The sequence below is a fragment of the Leopardus geoffroyi genome, chromosome B3, assembly GCF_018350155.1.
Source record: "Leopardus geoffroyi isolate Oge1 chromosome B3, O.geoffroyi_Oge1_pat1.0, whole genome shotgun sequence".
NCBI classification, from domain to species: domain Eukaryota; kingdom Metazoa; phylum Chordata; class Mammalia; order Carnivora; family Felidae; genus Leopardus; species Leopardus geoffroyi.
This window is the reverse complement of record NC_059337.1, coordinates 80,364,211-80,385,980: the sequence shown is the minus strand read 5'-3', so window position 1 is coordinate 80,385,980 and position 21,770 is coordinate 80,364,211. Positions and strand designations below refer to the sequence as shown.

Genomic DNA, 21,770 nt, shown 5'->3' with positions numbered 1-21,770 from the left:
TCCTGAATGGGTAGCTAGTGACCCTGAGTAAGTTGTAAATGAACATCTTGCTGGGAATGAAGGACTAGGGGAGGATTAAGTGGGAGCAGTATGTAAAGTAGCCAGTCTAGTGGAGAGTGAGAAGCACTGGGGCCTGGGTGTCAGAAATGGGGCAACACTGGCTTTTTAGAGAACCCTGTTCTGTGCTGGTTTTGTTTAAGAATTTTTCCAAAGGCAGTGTAAGTGTTGATGATTGTCAGAGCTGGATAATGCATCCATTAGGGTTCATTAGAACATATTTTCTAATTAAAAAATATATTTAAAGTTTTTCAGAATATTGTTTTAAGCAATTAAAAAATAAATATACAAACAAGACTATTCAAAAAAAAATAAAGGAGTGGTGCCTGGGTGGCTCAGTCGGGTAAGCACTGGTCTCTTGACTTTGGCACTGGTCATGATCTCACAGTTCATGAGTTCAAGCCCTGCATTGGGCTCTGCACTGACTGTGTGGAGCCTGCTAGGGATTCTCTCTCTCCCTCTCTTTCTACCCCTCCTCTGCTTGTGTGCTCAGTTTCTCTCTCTCTCAAAATAAATAATTTCAAAAAAATAAAAGGAAAAATACTAACCAATGTTAAAAAATTTCCCCTTATAAGTAATACAAAAATGCAAATGGAAAAAAAGATGCCTTTTCACTTACGAGATTAGTAAAGATGTAAAATGATAATATTCAATGCTGTCAGGGATGTAGCATGTTGAGCACTATGCTGATAATTATGACAATCTGTACAATGTGGAAAGCACATATAAAAAATTTCAGGGGTGCCTGGGTGGCTCAGTTGGTTAAGCATCTGATTTTAGCTCAGGTCATGATCTCACGGTTCATGAATTTCAGCCCCACATCAGGATCTGCACTGATAGTGCGGAGGCTGCTTGGGATTCTCTTTCTCTCCCTGTCTCTCTCTGCCCCTCTCCCACTTGTATGTGCTCTCTCTCTCTCAAATAAACTTAAAAAAAAATTTTTTTTTAAATGTGTTCTTACTCTTGATGCAGTAATCATATCCTGTGAATTCATCCCATGGAAAGAATCAGAAATCCAATGATTTATATCCAAAGATGTTCTTTGTAACATTGTTTATGTTATTGAAAATCTGGATAGTCCAACAAAAAGTTAAGTAAATTAGGTCACACATGATTTTTGCAAAATGTTTTCAATAACATGGGAAAATTATTATAATACATTAAGCAAAATAAAAGCATACACTTAAAAGACTAAATGGAAATAAAACAAAATATTAACTGTGATCCACAAGTAACAGTCCCAGGAGGACACAGATGGCACACCCAATAGGGTTTAGCTGAAGAAAGTTTAAAGGGATGATTTATAGAGGTGTGGGAGGGTTAAGAAACCATCCAGGGACTTAGCAACAGAGGGTGGTGTGACCAGCCTTAGTCCCAGGCAGGCAAAAGCAGGGAACAGTAACCAGAGCTGAAGCTGGGGAAGATCCTAACCTCGCTCTTTTCCTATCCTGTGATCTGATATCCCACTAGGCACAGCATATGTGAAACCTGGTAATGCTGTCCTTAGAGATCAGCCTTCTGAAGAGAGCAGGGCAGAAAATTACGGAGAGTGGATCTAGAGGTCCAAACAGAAATTAACCAGCACAAATATTATCTCTAGTTGGAGGATTGTGGGTGTTTATTATTTTCTTTGTATCTGCTAGTTTATGAAACTCCTCACCCTGGGGTGAACACCCACTGCCCACAGAAGGAGTTTGGAAACAAAAGGCATGCAGTTTACATACTATGTTTTCTTACACAAGCTATCATGTTAAAACAATTTAAAATGTAAAATTTGTGTTAAGAGGCATATGCTTATATTTTTTTAAGTTACTTGTTATAACGTTCTTCAGTAATTAATCTCTCTCCCTCCCCATAACTCCTCTTTTCTAATTTTCTGTATTGTTCTGCTTTTTCATACATGATTTGTGTATTTATTAAGTAAACTTTTTACAACAAAAAAATCTCAAGGACTGTCTGCTTTATGAATAGCTATGACGGCATAAAGCACGGTACTGTCATAGCAGCACGGAACTAACAGCTTTGATTTGGTCAAGGTCAAGTAGGAGAAAGGCAGGTCACTTCCTTGTCAACTTCATAGTTGGGGAAATACAGTTCTCAGAATGTCCATGGTTATTTTAGAGGTAGAGAAAGATTCAATGTTGGTGGGCCACTGCTTTCCTTTATCTATCTATCTATCTATCTATCTATCTATCTATTATTTATTTAAAATGTTTCTTTATTTGTTTTGAGAAAGAGAGCATGTGTGAGCAAGAGCAGGGCAGAGAAAGAGGGAGAGAGAGAATCCCAAGCAGGCTCTGCACTGTCAGCACAGAGGAGGGCTCAATCTCACAAACCGAGAGATCATGACCTGAGCTGAAATCAAGAGTTGGTTGTGCTTCACTGACTGAGCCACCCAGCTGCTCCTGCTTTCCTATTTTTAGAACCACTGTGACTATAATGCTTGTTTTGTCTAGAGCCGCCCTTCAAACTGGTCAAATGTTCATGCCCTATAATTTGGGAGAACAACTATAAGATAAAACATTCAAATTCATTTCAGCTGAGTTTAAGAACATATTATTGGAATACTTTTATTTGAAATGTGTTGATTTTATATAAAGTAACTGGTATGAAGCAGTGAGTATATTTCAAAATATGTCTTTTATTGAAAAAATGTTCTTCACAAGCCCTAGTATTAATTTAATCAGGTAAATCTGATTTTTATTGTAGACATTTTGTGTTTGAAAAGCAGTCATATTTGAGGTGTGTAACGATATATCATTTTGGCCTTGACAAGCTAATATGAAAAAAAGATTTTAAAAGAAAAAAGGTATTTTATTCACTTAGAATTTTGAATAACTTTTTAAAATATAATTTGAAATGATTAAAATAACTCATTACTTGCTAAAAGGCTTGGGTCATGTGTATTTTGACTTAAATTATTTTGCACATTGACGTTAATTTTGATCATTTGCTCACTATCGAGGCTTCTCTGTGAATATTATGCAGCAAAGCCATTAACAACACAGATTCCAATTCAGAATGTTAAAATTCATTGAAACATTGTATGTGCATTTGGTGCATTGAGAAGTTCAGTCACGATCAACCTGTCATGGCTTATCTCTTTGGAGAAACACTAATTTTCTCAAATGGTTTGGCCTGTTTGTGTCAGGAACCTGGATTCCAAACTCCCTTTGAATGCATCTTTCTAAGTTTTAGTTCTACTTAATCAGGCATCGTTTTGAAAATATTGTTTTGGAATAAATTAGATAAAAGAGATGCTGATTTCCTCCCTTTTCATTTTTTCATGTTATCACATGTATTAGTTCTGACCTTATCATTCATTCATCTAGCTCTAATCAATAACTTAAATAAATGTGCTGACATAGTGTTTATCAATTAGCTCAACCGATAAAATACTTTTTTAAAGACACAGCATGTGGGGGCGCCTGGGTGGCGCAGTCGGTTAAGCGTCCGACTTCAGCCAGGTCACGATCTCGCGGTCCGTGAGTTCGAGCCCCGCGTCGGGCTCTGGGCTGTTGGCTCAGAGCCTGGAGCCTGTTTCCGATTCTGTGTCTCCCTCTCTCTCTGCCCCTCCCCCGTTCATGCTCTGTCTCTCTCTGTCCCAAAAATAAATAAACGTTGAAAAAAAAAAAAAAAGACACAGCATGTAATTAATAGCCATAACTTATGTATTATCTGATAAACATGCACACAAAATCAGAATAAATCAAACATCTCATCTGACTTCCACAAAAACCATGTAAAATTGCTTAGTTATCAACATATTAAAAAGGTAAAAATTTAGCATTTAATTTTATAAATAGATCAAAATAGAGACCTCTAATAAAAATTAATATACTGAATTTGGACACTGGCTAATTGAGTTAAGGATAAACCCAATGAAGAATGAGCCCAGTTATATATGTATATGTGTGTGTGTGTACAATATATGTGTATATATGATATAATATGATACGATATAATATAACATAAATATATGATGTGATATGATATAAGATAACATAAATCACTGCCATTTTGCCTTTACTGAATACTTACTTAAGAACACTAGACTTCAACACTTGCAAAAAAGACCAATGTTGGAGCCTATACTTGAGAGTGCCCATATATCACAAACATGTACAAAATACATTTAGTAAGGAATACATCATGGAAAACTGCCACTAGGGTCCAGTGCTTAATAATAGCATAGCAAATTACATTAAGTTTTAAGTCCTGAAAATAGTCATCTATAGCTTCATGTTCCACGTCTGGGTTCAAGCATGCCTCCTGAATCCATGGCTTTACCCTTGGATCAATTCTTCCTTAATTTCCTTCCAGTGATGTCTGTTTAATCCAAGTTGGTAGTGTTTCTGCTGATATAACATTCTCAAAAACCTTGTTGGTCTTTTGTGTACTTCATAGGGATCCAAGATATCACACAAGAGGGTCTTCTACAAATCTTTCTTGGATAACCCATCTTCATTCTGGACTTCTGTTGAGATGGTTGCTTAGATCCATGAGTTAGTTGTATGTCTAATCTCTTTACCAAAAGTTTGTTTAGCCACACCATTGGTGTTCTCTCCAGAAGACCCTTTCTCATCTTTTGCTCTATGGGTAGTTTGAAAATATTCCAAATCATCAAGTGCTGGTAATTTATGTTTAAAATTTCCTTCTTCAATATATCTTTTCCCTCTTGCATTTCACAACAAGCAGTAAGGAGAAATTAGCCTGAAGTTTTCACACTTTGCTTGGAAATCTTAGGTAAGTATCCAAATTCGTTGCTTTTAAGTACTACTTTCTACCCAACACTAGAACAAAAATCAGCCAAGTTTTCGACACTTTATAACATGGGTCGTCAGTTCTCAAGTGTCCAAAAACATATTCCTCATTTCCTCTTATGACTTCATCAAATCACCTTCAATGTCGATCTTTCTACTAACCATTTCTCCCCACAGCGATCTAAGCTTTTTCTATCATGCATCTCAAAATTCTTCTAGCCTCTATCCATTACCCAGTTCCAAAGCCACTTCTACATTTTTAGGTATTTATTATACCTGAGCGCCCACTTCCTCAGTACCATGTGTGCATTAGCTTCTGAGGGTTCTGTAACAAAGTACTATAAACTGGCTAGCTTAAAACAACAGAAATTTATTCTGTCACAGTAATGGAGGCTAGACGTCCAAAATCGAGGTATTAGCAGGGCTGTGCTCCCTCTGAAGGAAATCCTTCCTTGCCTCTTCCTTAGCTTTTGGTGTTCCCTGGCAACCTCTGGCATTCCTTCCTTATAGCTACATCACTCAATCTCTGCTTTTGTCATTATATGGCTTTCTTCCTTATGTGTCTTCACATGGCCTTCTTATAAGGACACTAGTCTTTGGATTTAGGACCCACCCTAATCTAGTATGATCATTTTAACTAATTACATCTGTAAAGACTATTTCCAAATAAGATCATGTTCTGAGATTCTGGATGGACACGAATTTTGAGGGGGCACTCTTCAACCAGAGACTCTCAAACATGTTAAACAGCCTAACAACGCACAAAATCAAAACTGTTCATTGTAGTGTAATTAGTAGTAAAGTGAATTAACAGTTGTTGAGTGTCATAGATGCTTATGAGAGAAATTAATTCAATGTTCCTGGAAAAATAAATTTTACATGTGTCGTTCAGTTTACTTCACCTTTAGCATTGTATTTTTAACCTCCTAGTTGGGCTCATTTTCTTAATCTATTGTAGAAAGACTCAAGCTGGAAAAAAAAGTTGGAGGGGAAAGGTATTTTTAAACATTTTTTAAATGTTTGTTTATTTATTTATTAAATTTTTTTTAACATTTATTCATTTTTGAGAGAGCATGAGTGGGGAAGGGGCAGAGAGAGAGGGAAACACAGAATCCGAAGTAGGCTCCAGGCTCTGAGTTGGCAGCACAGCACGTGATGTGGGACTTGAACTCAGGGACCATGAGATCATGACCTGAGCTGAAGTCGGAAGCCTGATTGCGCCACCCAGGTGTCCCTATGTTTATTTATTTTTGAGAGAGAAAGAGAGGTAGAGAGCACGTGCACAAGTGGGGGGGGGGGGGGTGGAGAGAGAAGGAGACAGAATCCCTGAAGCAGGCTTCAGGCTCTGAGCTGTCAGCACAGAGCCCAACACTGGGCTCAAACCCATGAACCATGAGATCATGACCTAAGCAGAAGTGAAACGCTCAACTGACTGAGCCACCCAGGTGCCCTGGCAAAGGTATTTTTTTATTTTTGTTTGTTTTGATTTATTTCTTTGACTCTCCCTTTATTGTTCGCTGCCCATCTCTCCTCTCTTGAAGTGATTGTCATATTTATGATTCTCCATCTCCTTTTAGGTAGTTTTATTTCGTATTTGGGAAAATTCTTAACTTATAAGTTCTGCCCACCTAAATTAGAATTCCTAGGTCCCTTGCCAATTTCCTTTAACCCTGAACCAGAAATTCTAGTCAGGCAAGGAAAAAAAAAAAGGTATGTAAACTGGAAAAGGAAGAGTAAAACTATCTGTATTCACAGATGACATGACAATCTATGTTGAAAATACTATGGAATTGACAAAAAAGTTACTAGAACTAATAAGTAAGTTTAGAATAGTTGCAGAATACAAGGTCAATATACAAAAACCAATTGTATTTCTATATACTAGTAGTAAACAATTAAATTAAAATAATTTAAATTAAATTAAATTAAAATTAAAATTAAAATTAAAATTAAAATAGTACCATTAGGGTGCCTGGATGCCTCAGTCAGTTAAGTGTCCAACTTTGGCTCAAGTCGTGATCTTGCAGCTCGTGAGTTCGAGCCCCCAGTTGGGCTCTGTACTGACAGCTTGGAGCCTGGAGCCTGCTTCAGCTTCCGTGTCTCCCTCTCTCTCTGCCCCTCTCCTGCTCTCACTCTGTCCTACTCTCACTCTCAAAAAATAAAACATTAAAAAAACCCCAAAACATTCATCATAGCATCAAAGATATGAAATGCTTAGGGATAAATTTGCCAAAATTTGTATAAGACATGTACAGTGAAAACTACAAAACACTGTTGAGAGAAACTAAAGAAAGCCTAAATCAATAGATAGGTTTACTGTATTCATGGATCATAAGACTCAACATTATTAAGATGTCATCTATTCCCAAGTTGATCCATATATTCAATGGAATCAGAATTAAAATCTCAGCATTCTTTTGACAAGCTGATTCTAAAATTTTATAGAAATGCAAAGAACCTAAATTAATCACAAATACACACACATGCACACACACCATGAAAAAGAAAGTTTGACTACTAACATCATCTGATTTCAAGATTTGTTATTATAAAGCTACAATAATCAAGACAGGATGGTATAGGTACAAAGATATACATATAATTCAATGGAATAGAATAGAGATTCCATAGATAGACCTAAATAGGTTTGGTCAAATAATTTTTGACAAATATACTAAGAAAATTCACTGGAGAAAGGATGATATTCTCAACAAATGGTGCTAGAACAGGATAGCTTATGCAAAACAGTGAACCTCTACCATGATCTCATTCTATATACACAAGTTAACTCAAAATGGGTCATAGATCTAAGATATAAGAGCTAAAATTATAAAATTCCTAGATGAAAACATTGGAAAAAATGTTAGTTAACTTGGATTTGGCAAAGATTTCATAAACACTACACAAAAACCACAAACTACAAAAGAAAAACAAACTACAACTTTTACTCTTTGAATGACTATGCTAGGAAAATGAAAATCCAAGCCACAGAATGGGAGAAAATATTTGCAAAACATTTATCTGCCAAAGAACTTATATTAAGAATATACAAAGAAAAGTTACAACTTAATTATATTAAGACAAATAGCTCAATTAAAAATGGCAAAATATTTGAACAGACACTTCATCAAAGAAGATATAGAAATGGCAGTTAAACACACAAATATATGCTCAACATCACTAATCAATTTGGAAATGTAAATTTAAACTATAATAAGCACCCAGTTAAATGGCTTAAATTAATAATACTGACCATGTCAGCTGTTAATGAGAATCTGGAGTTACTGGAACTCTTATAGACTGCTTATGCTAACGTAAACTTGTGTAGTGATTATGGAAAACAATTTGGCAACTTATTAAAAAGTAGGATATACATATATTACTTACCCAGACATTCTACTTCTATGTATTTACCCACAAGAAATGAAAGCGTACATCTGCACAATGACTTGCACATGAATATCCATAGGAGCTTTATTTGTAAAGGCCCAAATTGGAAACAACCCAAATATACATCAACAATGACTGGATAAATGTAATATGCTATATCCATACAATGGAATACTATTGAGAAATAAAAAGGAATGAACTATTGATACATAAAATCCCATGGATTAATCTCAAAATTACTATGTTGAGTGAAAGAATCCAGATAAAAAAGAATAACTATAATTCCATTTGTATAAAATTCTGGAAAATGAAAACTAAAGCAAAAGAAAATAGATTCATGATTGCCTGGCACAGGGAAATATGAGGGAGGCGGAATGAATTACACAGGGTATAGAGAAAGTTTTAGGGGCTAGAGATATGTTCATGATCTTTTTATGGTAATGGTTTTATAGGTGTATACATATGTCAAAATGTATCAAATTATATACCTCTACTATATGCAGTTTACTGCACTATCGATTTACAACTTACTAAAGCTGAAAAAATTACAAAAACCAAGGAAAAAATAAAGAAATTTTAAAAGAAGAATAATTCAACTTTTTATTAAAGATGAGAGCTGAGATGATGTTTGCATTCATGATTTCATACTTGTAAAGCACTGGGAACAGCCTAACTTAAAAAGCATTTAATACACATGCTTACCATTCTTACTATTAAAAAAAATCCTCAGGCACTTTAATTTAGAAACGAACAACAAAATAGAATAGCTTCCATTTTGTTCGCTTGTGTCAAAGTTGTCCTGCTTTAGGGGACATCAGTGGTTGTCAGGGTAAACTCCTGACAAAGAAGTGGCAGGGTGATGGTGCAATGGCAATCTTTTTAACTTTAGACCATTTAGCCTCAAGTCTGTTTTTCTAGTCTTCCCTGGTAAGTAACCTAATGTCTTTTAATATATTAATTACTGGCTTAACATAGCGAGAGTGGATTCTAATAACTGCAGCCAAACACCCCCATTAAAACCCCTCAGAAAAAAAATTGCAAAAATGAGACATCTTTTTTTTTTTTTTTTTTTTAGAAACATTGGAATTTGCTTTTACTCTTTTGTTTTAGGGAGAGAGGGAATCTTTTTTGGGGGGAGGGGGAGGGGGAAGAGAGGGAGTCTTTACTTAGCTAAACATTTAATCAACAGGCTTAAAGACATTTATATAGTCTATACCTCCCCCTACTTAATTTTTTTTTCATTGTTACTTTACATAGAAATCTATATTTGGATTAAAATAGAGGCATGTGGGTCGGGTATTCACTGGATTTTTCATGAAAAAATTTTGGGTTCTCAAAGTGTAGTGATTTTGGGAGTAGTGGAGAGGTGGTAGGGATGGATGAAGTTAAATGTAAATGATATTAATGAGAACATAAATAACATAAATTATGACACATCTTGATTTTATTGTTTGTTTAAGATAATGTCAGATGTGACTGGTCTATTGAACATCACATACCAATTTTAGGCAAATGAGTTTTCACTTGATTGGGACGTTTTGCTTAAAGAGGTAACCTGATTTTCATACTCAATTTTCATTTTAAGGATGATGCCTTTGGGCAACAGAGATACCCTTAGTGGAGGCTAGAGCTATGTGTACTGACACAGAATAGTATTTGTGACAAGTCTTTAAAGCAAAGGAGTAAGACAGAGTAATGTGGATAGTATAACGCCACCTGTATGTTATTTGTATATATATATATGATATTACATTATTTATTTATTAGAGAAATTGAATCAGAGAGCGTTTGGACTTTGGCACACTAAGCACAGTGGAATGCTGGGGTGAGATACTCACTGAAAGCACAGAGTCTGAATAAAAGTTTTTATAATAGAAAGGGAGAAGACCTACTCAGCCTCTTCTGTTGCTAAGCTCCAGTAATATTGGCTGCCAGGTGTATATATGCCTGGCAGAAGATAAGAGACCAGTTCCTAAGAAAAGATCTATGAATATTGATATTTGGGAGTCTCCTCAAGAAAAGTCTGGATTTCTGAATAATCACTCTGAGTTAGCTTTTTATTGTTTCACTCTAAAATATCTCTAGACATGTTGCTGTCCAGTTTTCTCAACACTTGAAGAGACTGTCCTTTTCTCATTGGATATTATTTCATGCTTTGTCAAAGATTAACTCATCATATAGTTGTGGGTTTATTTCTGTATTTTCTATTCTGTTCCATAGGCCTCTGTGCCTATTTTTGTGCCAGTCCCATCATTACAGCTTTGTGGTATAACTTGAAGTCCAGAATTGTGATGCCGCCAGCTTTGCTTTTCTTTTTCAAGGTTGCTTTGGCTATTCAGGGTCTTTTGTGGTTTCATACAAATTTTAGGATTGTTTCTTCTAGCTCTGTAAAAAATGCTATTCGTAGTTTAATAGGGATTGCATTAAATGTGTAGATTGCTTTGAGTAGTATAGACATTTTAACAATATTTGTTGTTCTAATCCATGAGCATGGAATGTCTTTCCATTTCTTTGTGTCCTCTTCATTTTCTTTCATCAGTGTTTTATAGTTTCAAAGTACAGGTCTTTCACTTCTTTGGTTAGGTTTATTCCTAGGTATTTTTATGGTTTTGGTGCAAATATAAATGGGATTAATTCCTTGGTTTCTCTTTCTGCTGCTTCATTATTGGTGTATAGAAATGCAACAGATTTCTGTACATAAACAGACATTTCTCCAAAGAAGACGTACAGATGGCCAACAGACACATGAAAAGATGCTCATCATCCCTTACCATCAGGGAAATGCAAATCAAAACTACAATGAGATATCATCTCACATCTGCCAGAATTGCTAAAATCAACAACACAGGTATTGGTGAGGATGTGGAAAAGAAGGAACACTCATGCACTACTGCTGGAATGCAAATTGGCACAGCCACTCTGGAAAACAGCATGGAGGTTCCTCAAAAAGTTAAAAATAGAACCATCCTATGATCCAGTAATTGCAGTAGTAGGTATTGACCTAAAGAATACAAAAACGCTAATTCAAAGGGATGCATGTACCCCTATGTTTATAGCAGCATTATTTATAATAGCCAAGATATGAAAGCAGACCAAGTGTCCATCAACTGATGAATGGATAAAGAATATGTGGTATCTACATCATCTATATCTATATATCTATCTATATATCTATCTACATCTGTATCATCTATATCTATTTATACATACAATGGAATATTATTCAGCCATAAAAAGAATGAAATCTTGCCATTTGCAATAACATGGGTGGATCTGGAGTGTATAATGATATGTGAAATAAGCCAGCCAGAGAAAGACAAATGCCATATGATTCCACTCATATGTGGAATTTAAGAAACAAAACAAATGAAGAACAACAAAGAGAGAGAGAGAGAAATAAAAAAACCCAGACTGTTAACTATAGAGAACAAGCAGATGGTTAGCAGAGGAGACCTGGGTAGCGGAATGGTAAAATGGGTGAATGGGATTAAAGTACACTTATCTTGATGAGCACTGAGTAATATATGGAGCTGTTGAATCACTATATTGTACACCTGAAGCTAACATATAACACTGTATGTTAACTACACTGGAATTAAAATTAAATTAAAAAAAATTAAATAAAAAAAGTATGATAAATATTCCTCCTTAATGATAAGAAAGACAATCATCTTGAGACCATGAGGTCTCAAACAAGTTTGAGAAAAAAGCCAACATACAGAGGATGGAGTAACAGAGAGAAGGAAAAAACCTGAAAAATCATTGACAATGCTGGTCTGTGAACCAAACCAAGAATTGCCCCCTACCCCCGAATCTCCTCTTATATGAGATCATTAAAGCTTTTCATTATGGAGGCTATGTTTTGGGTTTTCTTTCTTTCTTTCTTTCTTTCTTTCTTTCTTTCTTTCTTTCTTTCTTTCTTTCTTTCTTTCCTTCTTTCCTTCTTTCCTTCTTTCTTTTTCTTTTCCAGTAGAAAGCATCAGGACTAATACACTAGGATTTGGAGTTTCAAAGACCTAACCCCTGAAATACTCAGGGCATAAAGTTTATGCTAACAGATTTAGAAGCAAAGGTCAAAGCCAGCTTGATAACAGCTGTTTCTGGGAGGCAGATTGAGAGAGAGAGAGAGAGGGAGAGAGTGAGAGAGAAAGTAAGAAAAAGCTAAGAAATTGGTATTTCCTGGGATGAGGTCCTACTCAGTGCTCAACCCCTGTCCTAATCTCAGGATGGAAAAGGAACAAGAGAAATTCCTGTTACATGTCTCCTGAGAGAAGAAAGTAGTTGAGAGAAATCAGGTCGGTTTGTTGTCTGGATCAGGAAGGTGCAGACATTTGAATGTACATTAAATGGAGACCAGGCAGGAATGGGGGATCACAGAGATGCAGCCTGGGCAACTTGGGACCAGACATGTCATGCCCTACCTCCACCAGCATCAGTACTTTATAACCTGCCTGGAATCTATACGCAACTCTTTAGGGAGTAGGGGAATGGGTAAAAAACCTGATTGATTAACTTTAGTTTCTGACAAAATGAGAGCTAAAAATAGAAACTTTATAAAAATAATAGTGTCCAGACCTGAGATTATGTTTTGACATATATACTCATTACTTAATTAACTTCTGATAATAATGATATAATACCTATTTTCACACTTAAGAAGCTCACAGTCTAATAAGCAAGACAAGCAAATAAATAGTTAACTCTGATATATGAAGTGTTTGATAGGTAAATATTGAAGATGATATAATAGCACAGAGCTGGAGTGGGGAGTACAGCTTGAGCTCTGTTTTGAAGGACAAAAAACAGTTAACTACAGGTGCTATGGGGAAATGGTGAGTTCTGTTTTGGCCTTGTTTCATCTGAGGGATGACTTTCGTTTGTTTCAGATCAAGGAAACTTGGACGTGTCTGTATGTTAAGAGGAATGAGGCAGCAGAGAAGTAGAGAATGAGGAGAATGGCTACAAATGATGGTCTGAGAGCCCTGGGGAGGGAGAAAAGAGACATAGATCACAGGCCCAGAACTTTGCTTTTGCCAGAAATAAGGAAGGTGAGAAGGAGGCAAAGATAGGAATAGTGAAAATACATATGCACACAGGAAGAGGTGAATAAAGTTAAGAGTGTTCATGCTTGGGGCACCTGGTTGGCTCAGTCAGTTAAGCATCTGACTTTGGCTAAGGTCATGATCTCGCATTGGAGCCCAGTGTCGGGCTCCCTGCTGTCAGCATGGGGTCTGCTTCAGATCCTCTGCCTCCCTCTCTCTCTGCCTCTCCCCTACTGACACTGTCTTTCAAAAAACTAAATAAACATAAAAAAAAGAGTGTTCATGGTTGATGCCTTTTATTTTATGTGAGAAGTAGAAGTTAAGGGTCATTTTTTTGAGGGCAAGAGAGACAGATCAAGGATTTAAGGAGGGGAGTTACATGACCAGATTTGTATTTTAAAACACTCTGGTAGAGATTCAAAGAATGAATTAAAGAGAGAAGGTCAGAAAACACTGAAGCTGAGAGATCCATTAAGAGATTATTAGAATCATTTAGGGGAAAAAAATCATGAAGATCTGAATTAAGACTGACAAAAGGGAATAAAAGGAATGGTCTCCATAGATATTTATAGGCCAAGTTATTCTTTTTTTTATTTAAAAATTTTTTTTAATGTTTTATTTATTTTTGAGACAGGGAGAGACAGAGCATGAACAGGGGAGGGTCAGAGAGAGGGAGACACAGAATCTGAAACAGGCTCCAGGCTCTGAGCTGTCAGCCCAGAGCCCGACATGGGGCTCAAGCTCATGGACCGTGAGATCATGACCTGAGCCGAAGTTGGCCGCTTAACCAACTGAGCCACCCAGGCGCCCCTAGGCCAAGTTATTCTAAGAAGTGCCTGTTTATACACAAGCAGTGAAGGAGAGAGAGGAAAGGAGGGTGATACCCAGGTCTAAACATTTGGGTTATTTGAAACCTCAGCAGGAAGGAGAGGTTTATGGGAGAAGATAATGAGCTTAACTTTGAACACTGGAATAAAAAGATATTGATAAAGTTGTGGATTTAGACAGAAATTGATGTAGATATAGAAGGCAGTTGGATCTGTGGATCTGTACTTTAAGAGGGATGGTCTGACCCAGAAAGAGAAAGTGAGGAGAAATGTGTTCCATTAGAGTGGTGGTTAAAACAATAGGTGAAAATGAGATCAACTTGTATGAGTATGTGAAGAAGAGATTTTATGTCTTTTGTTTTTAGTCCATTCCTGTAGTTCACCAATTTGATAATCCTACACTGTCTTCAGTGATTCCTAAATGTGTATCCTACATTTGCACTTTGAGTTAACATTATTTTCTCTCATTTAGTGTTCACAGTAGTCAGGGAAGCCCTGAAAAGCCCACACAGGCCATGGAACTAAGATCTACTATAAACATGACATGGTTTATTATTATGAATTCATTAGTGATAGTTGTACAGTGAAGGCTTTAAGACTACCAAATAAGTACCTATCTCTTTAGTAGCAGAAGCCTACTATGTTAAGAATGAACATCCCCTTTTGTCAATTCTGACACTAGTTATAGCATAGTGGACAAACTTATGCAATTCCTTGTTACCAATTTTAATACTCTCATTATGAATAGAGTACAACGTTTTAGTTTGTGCTTTAAAATCATCTTACATACGGAGATACATATACATGTGAAATTACCAAAAATGCCTTTAACCCATTTTAATGCATATATTACAGTGCACAAAATGAATGTATTTCCATTTTTCTCTACAGAAAGGCAAACAGTCTTTTTCTTGTAGTATCTCATAAATGACCTTAGTACTGACCCAAATATAACCTACTAATTACCCTCTGTGTACCTTCCAGGCCCTGATTAGTTGTATTTAGCATTTGTGTGAGACTGTGATTCTACTCTGGAAATCTTCCTTATAGCTTGTAATTCCCGGTGGAAAAAAAAATTGCTGTGACCTATACAGTTGGAGAAAAGAAAACACAGCTACACTCTTCCAAAAGCAGAACAAAGCAATGAAATAACATACCTTTCACAAGGGACTTGGTGTTATCTGAAACCCTATAATCCACATCCCATTCTGCTTCTTCAATAGGTTGGATGATTTCAGTGGGCGGGTTGGAGAACTAATCAATTTTGAAACAGCATCTGCAAAAATAGATAATGTTCATCTAAAGGGCAACCTAGTCATAAAGCCCCACTGGGATGAGTAAATAAACACACGTCTTTGTAGAAGGGGGATCCCCCAGATGGAACTGCAATGCAGTATTGGCAATGTGGTATTCCATCAACACCATCAAAGGAATTTTTCAAGTACCAACATTAGGATGAACTATGTGATTAAACTGACATGGTTCCTGAACTCCTAGACTTTATAATGTATTCTAACTTCTGCACCCATAATGGAACACTTAAAAACCTAGATCTCACTGGGTCCTAATCTTTTCTCCCCAATTTCTTTTCTCCTATGTGTCCTATGCTAGTGAAGGAATCCAAGGCATCCAAGATTCCTCTCTGTCACTTCCTGTAGCCAATTCATCTTTAAGGCTTATTGGTTCAACCTCCTAATTATGTTTTGAACCATTCATTTCCCCTTTCCTTTATCTCTATAGCCATTGGCCTCTTTACTATAACTACTGCAATATCAGTTGTCCTGAATCCTCTTCTCCCATCTATTCCCACACTGCCACTGGAGTGATCCAACTTTCAAATCTTGGTATATCACTCATCTGTTCAAAACTCCACAAATGTCTCTAATAATTTACCATCTACTTTCTTGATATTCCTACTATTTTAAGTCTCAATTCAAATATGACTTTTAAAGGATTCTCAGAGTTAGTCACTATTCATTTAGTCAATATTTATTAAGCACAAACTTCATGTCATACATGGGGCTAGCATTGGAAATAGAGCAGGGACATAATCCTGGCCTCATAAAGTTTACAGTGTTAGGAAAGACAATGAAATAACATGAAGTATGATGAGTATGGTGAGGAACTAATTTGGGTACACATAATAAGAAGAGAAGGGTGCCTGGGTGGCTCCGTAGGTTAAGCATCTGACTTTTGATTTCTGCTTAGGTCATGATCTTGTGGTTTGTGGGTTTGAGCCCCACATTGGGCTCTGCAATGACAGAGCCTGCTTGGGATTCTCTCTCTGTCTCTCTGCCCCTCCCCGCCTCTCTAAAAAATAAATAACTAAACTAAAAAAAAAAGAAGATAGAGCTCTAGGGATCCCCGATATTTGTGGTGTAGAGGAAGTTCTTCAAAGAACTGGCCAATAAGGTGAGAGAGAATGTGTTGCCTTGCAAAGCCAAAGAAAGAAAATATTTTAAAAAGAAAGAATGATTAAGGATATCAAATTCTGACAAAAGGTCAAGCATATAAGGACTGAAGATTACCTTGGAATTTAGCAGGGACACTTGAAAGCAACTTTGGGGGAGTGGTGGCTGCAAGAGCTACCCTAGAGTGAGTTGAGGAATAAGAAGTAAAGAAATGGAAACAGCAAATGTCAAAATTTGGCTGTGATGGAGAGAGGAAATTTGGTTAACTGGGAGGGAATTGAGGGTTGAAGAAGACATCCCTGAAAAGTTCCATGTAATTTGTGAGTATCTCATAATAGAAACAATTATCATCTTATATAATATTGCTTAGTTTTCTATTCCAACACTAAAAAGCAAGACATGCATCCTTCTATCTTTATATCTCCAGCTCCTGGCACAGGTGCAGGTACAAATAAGCACTCTAAATATTGGTTTAATAGCTGATTATCTAAATGAGTGATTTGCTTTAATCCAAATATGAGATTCATTCTTCAATTATCATCTTCTCTGACTTGTCTCCACATTTCTGTCAACTTCCCTTCCTGACTTGTAGTCACAAGAGTCCCACAAGCTTCAGGCCTTGGACCCCTGTTCTCTCCTGTGTATGCTCCTTCTCTAGGAGCTCAACTCATATGGTTTCAGCAGTTGAATCCCAAATCTATCCCTCAACCCTATAATTTTACCTTTCTAGCTACTTCAGGGTCCTTGATGCTTGACTGCTTCACCAGTGCCTGGAACTTACCACATATGCAACTGTACTCATTACTATTCCCCCCTTTAAGTCAGCCAATATATTTTTCCAATTTTATGAATACTTTTTACCTATAGAGATATTTGAATGTCGTTATGTTATGAATGCTGTGTTCCAATCCTTACTTGTTCAGATGTGCTTATACATGGCTAGATCCTAGTATAGACATTCCATACTCAAAAAGGGCAGTCTTCTACTACCCCAAAATAATATGGGCATTATTAATACTTTATTATATGTTCCATCAACACTGTATACTAGATGTTTGCTTGACAAATTACAACTCTAAATTCCTGGCCCAGTGTTTCACCTGTGGAGTAGACAAGCTGTTGACATGGTTATCTATTATGAAATAATCCACCAACAGCAACATTAGATAATTTATAGCTTTTATTTACTTTTCCTAGTCTTTAAACTGAACTGATTAAAGTCTTAGAGTCATGAGCTAAAACTAAACAGTATTAACATATAGATACCTTGCCTGCATCATAATATTTCTGCAAAAATTTAGATAGAGAAAATTTCTCTGAACAAAGCAGTTAAAATATTCATTGGGAATATTTTTTTCTTATTCATGTGATGCCACTTTTATTATTATTGTTTTTTAAAATTTACATCCAGGGGCGCCTGGGTGGCGCAGTCGGTTAAGTGTCCGACTTCAGCCAGGTCACGATCTCGCGGTCCGTGAGTTCGAGCCCCGCGTCGGGCTCTGGGCTGATGGCTCAGAGCCTGGAGCCTATTTCCGATTCTGTGTCTCCCTCTCTCTCTGCCCCTCCCCCGTTCATGCTCTGTCTCTCTCTGTCCCAAAAATAAATAAACGTTGGAAAAAAAACATTAAAAAAAAAATTTACATCCAAGTTAGTTAACATATAGTGTAATAATGATTTCAGCAATAGATTTTAATGATTCATCAGTTACATATAACACCCAGTGCTCATCCCAACAAGTTCCTCTTTAATGCCCCTTGCCCATTTATCCCATCCCCTTACCCAAAACCCCTCCAGCAACCCTCAGTTTATTCTCTTTAAGAGTCTCTTATGTCTTTTCTCCCTCCCTGTTTTTATATTATTTTTGCTTCCCTTCCCTTATGTTCATCTGTGTTGTATGTTAAATTCCACATGAGTGAAGCCATATGATACTTGTCTTTCTCTTACTAATTTCACTTAGCATAATATCCTCTAGTTCCATCCACATTGTTGCAAATGGCAAGATTTCATTCTTTTTGATTTCTGAGTAATATTCCATTGTATATCTGTATATACCACATCTTTATCCATTCATCTGCCTATGGACCTTTGGGCTCTTTCCATACTTTGGCTATTGTTGATAGTGCTACTATAAACATTGGGGTGCATGTGTCTCTTCGAATCAGCATTTTTGTATCCTTTGGATAAATATCTAATAGTACAATTGCTGGGTTGTAGGTAGTTCTATTTTTAAGTTTTTGAGGAACCTCCATACTGTTTTCCAGAGTGGCTGCACCAGTTTGCATTCCCACCAGCAGTGCAAAAGTGTTCCTCTTTCTTTGTATCCTTGCCACAATCTGTTGTTGCCTGAGTTGTTAATGTTAGCCATTTTGACAGGTGTGAGGTGATATCTCATTGTGGTTTTGATTTATATTTCCCTGACGATGAGTGATGCTGAGCATTTTTTCATGTGTCTGTTAGCCATCTGGATGTCTTCTTTGGAGGAGTGTCTATTCATGTCTTTTGCCCATTTCTTCACTGGATTATTTGTTTTTTGGGTGTGGAGTTTGGTGAGTTCTTTTCAGATTTTGGATACTAACCCTTTATATGATATGCCATTTGCAAATATCTTCTCCCATTTTGCCAGTTGCCTTTTAGTTTTGCCGATTGTTTCCTTCACTGTGCAGAAGATTTTTATCTTGATGAGGTCTTTTTATCTTGGTAAGTTTATTTTTGCTTTTGTTTCTCTTGCCTCTGGAGACATGTTGAGTAAGAAGTTCTGTGGCTGAGGTTAAAGAGGTTGTTGCCTGTTTTCTCCTCTAGGATTTTGATGGTTTCCTGTCTTATGTTTAGGTCTTTCATCCAATTTGAGTTTATTTTTGTGTATGGTGTAAGAAAGTGGTCCAGGTTCATTCTTCAGCATGTCACTTGTCCAGTTTTCCCAACACCATTTGATGAAGAGATTGTCTTTATTCCATTGCATATTCTTTCCTGCTTTGTTAAAGGTGAGTTGGCCATATGTTTGTGGTTCCATTTCTGGGTTCTCTATTCTGTTTCATTGATCTGAGTGTCTGTTTTTGTGCCAGTACCATACTGTCTTGATGATTACAGCTTTGTAATATAGCTTGAAGTCCAGAATTGTGATGCCTCCAGGTTTGGTTTTCTTTTTCAGGATTGCTTTGGCTATTCAGGGTTTTTTTGGTACCATACAATTTTTAGAATTATTTGTTCTAGTTCTGTGAAGAATGCTCGTGTTACTTTGATAGGGATTGCATTGAATATGTAGATTGCTTTGGGTAGTATAGACATTTTAACACTGTGCTTTGAATCTATGAGCATGGAATGTTTTTCCATTTTTTGGTGTCTTCTTCAATTTCTTTCATAAGCCTTCTATAGTTTTCAGTGTATAGATTTTTCACCTCTTTGGTTAGGTTTATTCCTAGGTATTTTATGGGTTTTGGTGCAGTTGTAAATGGGATCAATTCCTTGATTTCTCTTTCTGCTGCTTTATTATTGGTGTATAGAAATGCAACAGATTTCTGTGCATTGATTTTATATCCTGAAACTTTGCTGAATTCATGGATCAGTTCTAGCAGGTTTTTGGTGGAGTCTTTTGGATTTTCCACATAGAGTATCATGTCGTCTGCGCATAGAGTATCATGTCATCTGTGAAAGTGAAAGTTTGACTTCTTCTTTGTTGATTTGGATGCCTTTTATTTCTTTATGTTGTCTGATTTCTGAGGCTAGGATTTCCAATACTACATTGAATAACAGTGAATGTGAAAGCACTTTTTAATGAGCCAGGCATATTGCCTCTATATTAGATACTATATTAGATAACAAAGACAAGCAATGTTTCATATATAGATCATATAATTTTTATCAGGATTATCTAAGGTTATCTAGAATCCATCATTTTATTTTATTTTAGCTAAATGTTATCTGAAAGAGGAATTTAATAATTATCCTAAAACTTAAGATATTCTTTTTTTTTTTTTTTGAGAGAGAGAGAGAGAGAGAGAGAGAGAGAGAGAGCACACACACAGGCATGAGCAGGGCAGAGTGGTAGAGGAGAGAGAGAATCCCACGGGGCTTGACCCCAAGACCCTGGGTCATGAACTGAGCTGAAAACAAGAGTCCGATGCTCAACCAACTGAATCATCTAGGCAACCCTCATAAAACTTAAGATATTCTTTCAAAAGTTTCCTCATTTACTCTGGTTATATATAGTTTGCAGATATTTCATATTTAGACAGAAAATAATCATTGTTCAATGGGGGGTTTATTGACATACAGTTTAAGTTTACATGTATTAAAATTTTTCAGCCTACTCTGACCAATTTAGAAATAAATTCTTCTGTGCTGGTTAAGTCTTCTGGGACCAAGATAGAGTTTGAAACACAAGAAATATGCCAGTGTAAGATAAAAGGGACCTGGGCATAGGCCAAGTTTAAATGTACTATATAAAAGACAGAGGACATGCCAGTTATCCAGATCAAAGAATTTGGAGAGAAGGAGCCAGTAAAGATTACGCAGAGGCTAAAGCCACCCCTTGGCAGCCATTGACTTAGGCACAGAGTGGTTGTTCAATTAATACTAGCTCATTTGAAACTTAGTTGACCAACAGCAGAGTTAAACATATGCAAGGTTGCATGTAGTCTCTTCTGCATCATAAAGCACTTTTGAGCACTCTCAATTTAAAGAAGGCAATCTGAGGCACAGTTCTTGGATGGAGCCAGGAACAGAGCCCAGAGCGCTTGCCCTCCAGTTGGTGATCCTAACCCAGTGCATTTATTCTCCTCCCTATTCCCCTGCTCTAAGCTTGATATGTGTTGAATACACTCAGTAGTTCTCAACATGTTTTTTCCTTACAGTTCTTTATTAGCAACATTCATTTAGGTTTTGGACTCTTGTCAAATGTAATGTGAATGGAGTCCAGATGCCTTTTCTGAACTCAACAGAACAAGAGGAGAGTCACAGAGCCCATCTTGCCACAATCAAAACTAGTGCTTACAACAACACCCACTGTTGGTGACAGGCTGTGTGGAGCAGGGCCAGTGCTGATCTAGCAGTATATGCCAGCTCAATGAGTCAGAAAAATGTTTTAGATGTGCCAGGTTGTTCAGAAATCCCCATCAGTTCCTGGGCAGAATAATTGCTGTGTTCCCCAAGAGCAAGGAATTGAGATAAGACGAAGCAACATCCCTAGGATGGCGTATGTCATTTACATCTCTTGCTGGCAACAGAGGACTACTGTTTTTAAAAGGGTACCACAGACTTTCATGAAGGGTTGCAAAGGCTGGG

The 21,770-nt window shown here is 36.8% G+C and overlaps 1 long non-coding RNA gene across 3 annotated transcripts in view; it reads right to left on the bottom strand.

The window, feature by feature from the left end:
• Positions 1-15,241: 15,241 nt before the first annotated feature.
• LOC123583497 overlaps positions 15,242-21,770 on the bottom strand; it is a 49,376-nt gene continuing 42,847 nt past the window's right edge. For all 3 annotated transcript variants that reach the window (XR_006704906.1, XR_006704907.1, XR_006704905.1), the window contains one exon: positions 15,242-15,355. This is a non-coding gene — a long non-coding RNA (uncharacterized LOC123583497). The remainder of the gene's footprint in view (positions 15,356-21,770) is intronic.